Here is a 7605-nt window from a genome sequence, read left to right on the forward strand (position 1 = left end):
GAATTGTATTAAATAATTAAACTATTGAATTATATTATCGAAGCCCTTAACTAGCTTCACAATTAGAAATTAACGTAATTATTTTTTTATGTTATTTATTTAAAAATAAAACACAAAAACACGTGTATAGACACTGCACACATAATTTTCTTTCTCGCCATTGTGTCAGCAAATCGTAATTACAGTACACAGTAGAGGTCAGTCAAGTATATTTATTCAAATACATAAATAGTAAATATTTTATACAAATTTCGACATTTTATTTCATTTGAAGAAATATAAACGTTGTTTTTTCTATAAATTATTTAACAATCGACGTTAATAATAATTTTAAAATATTTAAAATTCAAACGTCATATCGAGTAGTGGTATCTGCCCATAGCAACAGAATGAGGTCGCTCCTTGCTGAAGCTGTTAGTTATCAATCAGTTTATTATAGCTTATGAGAAGAAAGTACAATTTATGATTATTTTAAAGAATTTCTGAAGAAAATAAGCATTTACTTTACGGAATTCAGAAAGATTAGTGTAAATGCTGTATAGAATGGAAGGTGACTATACAAGTAAGTTGTTGTTTATAAATTTCTTTTCGTTCCTAATTGGACATTAAGATTCATCCATCATTTTCTAGCATTCAACAATTCTTTTTGTGTTTTCACGTAAAATTATTCACGTTTTAAGCATAAAACATCGTTTTCAACATCGCAAATATACGCACATTAAAAAAAAAAAAAAATTGGTTCCATTATGTCTTCGTTGTTTGTGTTAGAATCAAACGTAAATATCTCGAAATAAGTGAGAAATCTGATGATTTTCGAGTAAATTTTTCGTTATTAAATCGTCTCGTTGTCACTAAATACTTCGAAATATTGCCATAAGCCAATCCGATTCAGTTTGGGCCTAACACGAATAAATTGCATTCTTTCCTGGTAAAAAGATTTTTCTCCTGTTTATTTAAGTAAAAATTCATATTCAACAAGATATTTTTTTGACTTAAATTCTTTAGTTTAAATGATCAGAGATGAAGAAAATTGATATTAAATAGATTGTCAAAATGAAAAGAAAAAAAAATCCCTCATCTGTTTAGAGTGATAAAGATGTGAAAAATTAAAAATATTTACTTCTTCTTTACATTAAATGAAACCTTTCCATGGATCTGTATTTGCATAGTTTTAATAATAATAAGTTGAATATATGATAAATGTTTGTTTCCATTTGACTGATTTTGACTTCCAATATGGAGAAGAATTTTTAAAATACTGTAGTACTTTACATTAATTTAAAAAATTATTTTATGATAGCTAATTGACAATGATATTCTGTCTTATTTCCTTTTTATTAATGTACTGGCTTAATTCCTGTCACGTTTTTTCATCAAAAAGGATGATTTTAAAATCTGACTGTATACATATTTCAGTGTATGTATTATTATATAATTAAATAGTTTTTCTACTAAATTGTGTAATTGAAATTATTATAATAGTTTCCCTTATTTTATTTTTATTTTTTTGAATTAAAAGTTATTTAAAATGAATTACTGTAAAGATATAAGAATGTAAAACGAGACTTTTATATGAGAATAGTTTAATAAAAGTAAAAATGATGAACACATAAATTAACAATAAGATCAAGAATTTAACATAAATAATTGTAAAATATATTTTTGTTTAAATTCAGTGTGTAGGAATGATATTGTGGTGTATAAATCAGTTGAATGTCAAGATCAATATCTTGGCATTCAAATGATTGATAAATGTATAGTTTTGTTGAAAATTCCTTATAATTGTTTTACATGAAGTTTATAATGAGAAAATTTATCATTCTAGTGTAGCTTAAAACAAAGTAAATAGTACTGTAGTCTGAGCATATTGTAGAACTTAAGCACTGATTTCTAAAATATACATTTATATTTTTTTATGGCTCTGTGCATTTCTTTCAAAACTATTTTGAATTGTCATATTTCAAATTTGGGATGCAGAAAAGTAACTTCTTAAGTTGGGCATATACTTATTATTATAGTTAAATTTTAATAATAACAAAATTTACTTTTTAATTAATATAAATTAAATATTTCTAAATACAGCAATATTTCAATTGCTACATTTAGTGGTAATAGTTAAAATCAATTAAAAAGATATTTTTGCATTATAATGTCTTATATTGATTTTTTTATTGTAAGTTAAACTTATTAAAGTAATTTGAAATAATATAAATCATATTGTATCATATATAGAAATCATATGTAAGTCTTGAAAAACTTACAAAATTTGATGTTTTTGTCCACAATATGAATAGCAAAAGCAATACTTTATTTAATTTAAAGAAAAGAACTATAGAATCAGATAATTAATAATTTGGCTTTTAAATATTTTATCAGAACATAAAAATGAATTTAATTAAAAATGTTATATTTGCATATTAATAATCAGACATTTTTAGTCTGTATAAAAAGAAAATTAAAATGCATGATTTGAAACTGAAAATTTTTTAAATAATTGAAATACAACAGAGTAATGATGTATTCAAATTTAAAAATGAATCAATTATTATAATCAGTTTTATTCTGAAGTTAAAATTCTAAATTCCATTCTATTATTTGTACTGTACTTTAAAATATTAACAGTTAAGAATTTAAATAACAGTAATTACTAAGTTTTATATATATATGTATATTTCTGAAATTTTGAAGTATATTATAGGGTGATATCAATTAATAAAATTTATTTTGATTAAAAAATCAGAAATTGATCAATTCTTAACTAATGAAGTTATAAATTTATTTTAAACAAAATCATTTCAAAAGAATGATCCTAGTTATTTTATAATTTCAAAGAAAAATTCTTTATAAATAAGAATTTATTAAAAATTATGTTTGTGTAGAAATATATCAATAGAAAAGTGTAACAGCAAAAGTGTATCTTGAATTTGTTAGCAAAAATCTTTAAGAAGAGCTTTTCTTATTCATTTAAAGAAATCATTGAAATTGTGAATTGAAAATTCCTAAAAATGCTTTTATAATAATTCATGAAAAGAAATCTACATTAAATTCTGATATTACAGTATACTGTTATACGGAGAGAAAATGTTTTATTGTAGTAGTATAATAATAGAAAAATCTTATAGCAGTAAGGTATGTTTTTTTAATTTTAAACTTTTTTTTGAGTAATAAGTCATCAAATTTTGGAGAGCACAAGTGAATGTAATTTTAAGTAAAGAATGTTATTAGTGGAATGTCTTTAGAAAGGAAATTCAAAAACATATATTAATTCCTTAATTTGTCTGCCTTTTATACATGTAAAATGATAGAGCATACAAATTAAAGTAATGAAGAGTAAGAATTTAGTTTTGAAATATAGATCCATATCACAAACAGAAATAACAATTTAAAGATGGAAAGTGCAGTTTTGTAAAAACCTGTAGAATATATGTAAAAGGTATTTTATGAGAACTAATTATTAGAACATAACAGGAGAAAATAGATTAGAAGAAAATACACTAGATTTGATCTTTTTAATTTAAATCAAATTGAATAACTTAAACATAGAGTGGATGTCACACCAACAATTTTACTGATTCAAGAGAAAAATTCACATAAAAAAAGGCATTAAAGAACATTTTAAGAAACGTTTTAATGTCCTGCAGGATATTAAAACATTTCTTAAATGTTCTTTAACGCCTTTTTATGTGAATTTTTCTCTTGAATCAGTAAAATTGAATAACAGAAATATGCCAAGATTGTATTATCAGAGAAAAGCAGAGAAACTGTCTATTTAATGTTAACAAACTTTAATTAATTGGAGAAGACTCTCAAGCACTTTCAGCATTGCGTTATCATCATTTTCAGATGAGTTAGAATACATCTAGAACACACAAAATTCAAACAGAATAGCACATTCAAAAACAATTCTGAAAGGATCATTATATTTGAAACAGAGGTTTAATGTACAAAATATTTTAAACATTTCAAACAGAATTAAAATATGATTGAACAGATATTAAACTGAAATGTTTACAGATATTTAAAGAGTTTTTTACAGAAATAATCAATTTTCTTTAAATTTACAAGTTGTTATTAATATGTGTGTGTTGGATCTATTGCATTAGATATCATCTTAATGTTCAATAATTCTACTCAAAAACATTCTCAGAAGTCCCAATATATGAAAAAGTAATAGCACTTGTACATACCTTGTCTTAAAGGAAGGAATTTGATAGACTCCTGACTTTGAGTATGGAATGAGGTTCCTGTCATTGGATATTAACTTTTGCAAAATGGGCTGCAGTTTGAGGGGAAGAATGTGGCAAAACTTATAAAACAAGTGAGCTAGGCATAATGTGATGTGCCTTGGATAAGGAATGAATAAACATGTATAAACTGCACAGGAAACACTGGAAACTGGGATTTATGGACTCTAGTCTTGATGTAATTGAACTTGCCCCTTTGTAACCAGCCATTGTGAATGTATCTATGAGAGATTTAATTTTCATATCTATTAGATGTTGAAAGGTGGGAAGCAAGTAAGTCTTGCATATAAACAAATTGAGGCAGTTGATGAAGACATGGATGATTAGAGGGAGGAAATCAAACTCCAAATGTGCGTGAGATCCATGGAAGTTCTAAAAAAGGGGAACAAGTAGTCACAATCCTTTCATGCAATAGTGAAGAATATTGTCTGATATATTGAGGACAGCAGTTAAATATATCTAATAAATTCCTGATGGGAGCCTTCTCATGTCAATAAAATATCAACATACCTCAAGTAGAGAATTGGATAACAGGTGAGTGGAGCATTAAAAATTTTACATTTGATATCCCTCATAAGCTTCACTAAAGTGGCTGATAAAGGTGATCTGTATTTATAGAGATAGATCTTTTCATTAAATAGTTATTACGTGGAATGCTTCTTGAACTGTTAATATCTGTTGTATCTAGAAATTGTTTTCCAGAAAGAATGTATTTGCTAACATGACTGCATTAAAAATTGAACAGAAGGATACAACACTACACAATCTGTTTTATAGAAAAAATATACAATGGTAGTTGTAAATAGCCTATATCTTTCCTCGTGTGTTTATGTTCTAGAGGTGAAGAAATAACATGATCCAAACCAGTCAGTAATACTTGAAATCAGCCCACATTGGATCTACCAACCCTTTATTCTTTTCAAGACTGTAGTAAACAAATTCAACTACTAAAAGAATATACTACTAACCCCATTTGTGATGTTTAGTCATAGTAGATGTTTACATCTTTTTAAGAAAATTTGATTAATGGAGGAAATCAGATTTAGTCAGTACAAATAAATACTCGTTTTTTATATAGATAATCAGTTGTCTTCAGATTTACAAATTATTATATCTAAAAAAAGGCTTTTTAAATATAGTAGACCCCCTATAACACGGGTTCCTATAATTACGATTCCTATAAGACGGTGAAAAAATTGCGATGGTATCCGTACAAACCTGGTAAAAAAAACTATAATTCGGTAAAACGTCATCAGGCAGCCGAACTACTTTCAGCCGTCCAGCGCCATGCTAAGGAGAATTTAGGCAGGTAAATTGAGTTTACTATCATCTATACAGTATTATATGTAAATTAGATATTGTACATATAATTATATGTTAACCTATACTAATATTATAAAGAGGTAATGTTTAATACAACTCTAAAACCTTTACGATACAGCCAAATTTATTATCCCAATTCAAACATTTTCGGACATCTTTAATGCCCTTTTTCAAGAACAAATTACAATCGAACTAACTGCAATCGAATACTGGCTAATTTGTATTCTATTGCAGTTAGTTCGATTGTAATTTGTTCTTGAAAAAGGGCATTAAAGATGTCCGAAAACGTTTGAATTGGGATAATAAATTTGGCTGTATCGTAAAGGTTTTAGAGTTGTATTATTTGTTGATATATACAGTCTAAGAAGAAAGATACATATTAATATAAATTAAACAATGTTTTCTTTGTCATCACTAANACTGTAATTTTATACATTTCTTGTGAAAGAAACATTTCTTATTCAACGGCCATAAAAATTTTTTATATTAATGATGTCTCCAAATTTCAACAAATTTTTCGCAAAAAAATAACTTATCAGAAAACGCGCTCGCCGTTTGGTGCGCTGCTCCGCGACGAAAACAAGCTTAAGCAATGGCGTCGTCGAACGGTGCACACTCGGTAGGTAATCCTACAATTTTTTGTTTATAGCATAGTTTATACGGATTATTCCCAAAAAATTATAAATGTTTTGGAAATGTTGAGTCAAATTAGTCTGGAATCGATTAATTTTATCGAAGAAAACCTTTCAAACAGCCGTAGTCCGTAAAGTGCACACGTGCCGGACTGTTATTGGCTCATGTATTTAAGGATTCCTACAACGCAAAATTCTTATAAAGTGGAACGTATCTACCGCGTTATAGGGGGTAGACTGTATATGCTTGGCATTAGTATAGCGGAATAATGTAACAGAATTTAAATATATTTTTACTGTAAATAAATAATGCTACAAACTAATTTGCAGATTTTATATCATTATATATCTTATATATATGTTACCGTTAAAGCTCGAAACTCGTTAATGTGTACATTACCTAACTAATCTGCAGATTAACTAGGGTGATCCGTTAAAGTTGCTAAAATTGTTCTATTTCTCAAATTACCCAGGTAAAGTGCAGATTATCTAGGTAATCTGCAAATTACCTACTAGGCACTCGGTAAAGGGAAAATAAGATCTTTGCTGGAACAACAGCAACGTTTCTGTACGTTTAAATTAACAAATGTTCTTTATTTAATTTTCGATATCTAAAGAATCAAGTTAATACAATCAATCAACAAATTACTTGATAGAATCAATCATCAACCAATTAAAAAACATACAAAAAATCAAACGGTTTAAAATATTAATACAATTAGGAAAATTATTATATAGATCAGTGTTTTTCAACCTTCTTGAATGCGCGATCCCTTTACAAGTTAAAAAAATTCTGGCGACCCCCAGGGCGATATTAAAACTATATCAGTGATTTTAAAAACTACGTATTTAATTTTCTTTCTGTTGAGACTAAATATCGATCGAAAAACCAATTGTAATTTAAAATAAAAACGCAAAGCCTTCTAACTGAAATTGTAGTTTTATTTATTGTAGTGTAGGACCTACAAACACTTGTCTTTTTCTTTTACCCTTGACCCCTCGTGTAAAGCTTTGCGACCCCCGTGGGGGTCGCGACCCACAGGTTGAAAAACACTAATATAGATAACCATCTATGGAATTTCGGATCTTTGAGTATCTATATGAACTGAGGGGACCGAGACGACTTCAACGATACCCTACTTTTGGACCAGAGACGAAAAATAATAAAGTTATCATACTTTTTCTGGTTATCGCATGATATAATTGTGCAGTTAATGTTACCTATGGTGAGTAAAATGGCGGCTCGTCTCTGATTCCAGCAAAGAGAAGAAAGGAAACAGTGGGGACGCACGTTCTAACCTAACCTATTCTAATAAATTACCATAATTATTACCAACCAAATTATTAGAATAGGTTAGGTTAGGTTTGAACGTGCGTCCCCACTGTTTCCTTTCTTCTCTTTGCTG

The 7605-nt window shown here is 27.6% G+C and overlaps 1 long non-coding RNA gene across 1 annotated transcript in view; it reads left to right on the forward strand.

Moving 5' to 3' along the window:
* The first annotated feature begins 263 nt into the window (after positions 1–263).
* The window catches only part of LOC111617809, a 26050-nt gene continuing 18708 nt past the window's right edge, over positions 264–7605 (forward strand). Inside the window, exon 1 of the long non-coding RNA XR_002755489.1 lies at positions 264–562. This is a non-coding gene — a long non-coding RNA (uncharacterized LOC111617809). The remainder of the gene's footprint in view (positions 563–7605) is intronic.

The sequence above is a fragment of the Centruroides sculpturatus genome, unplaced genomic scaffold (genome assembly GCF_000671375.1).
Source record: "Centruroides sculpturatus isolate CEXI.00-Female unplaced genomic scaffold, Cexi_2.0 scaffold277, whole genome shotgun sequence".
NCBI lineage: Eukaryota > Metazoa > Arthropoda > Arachnida > Scorpiones > Buthidae > Centruroides > Centruroides sculpturatus.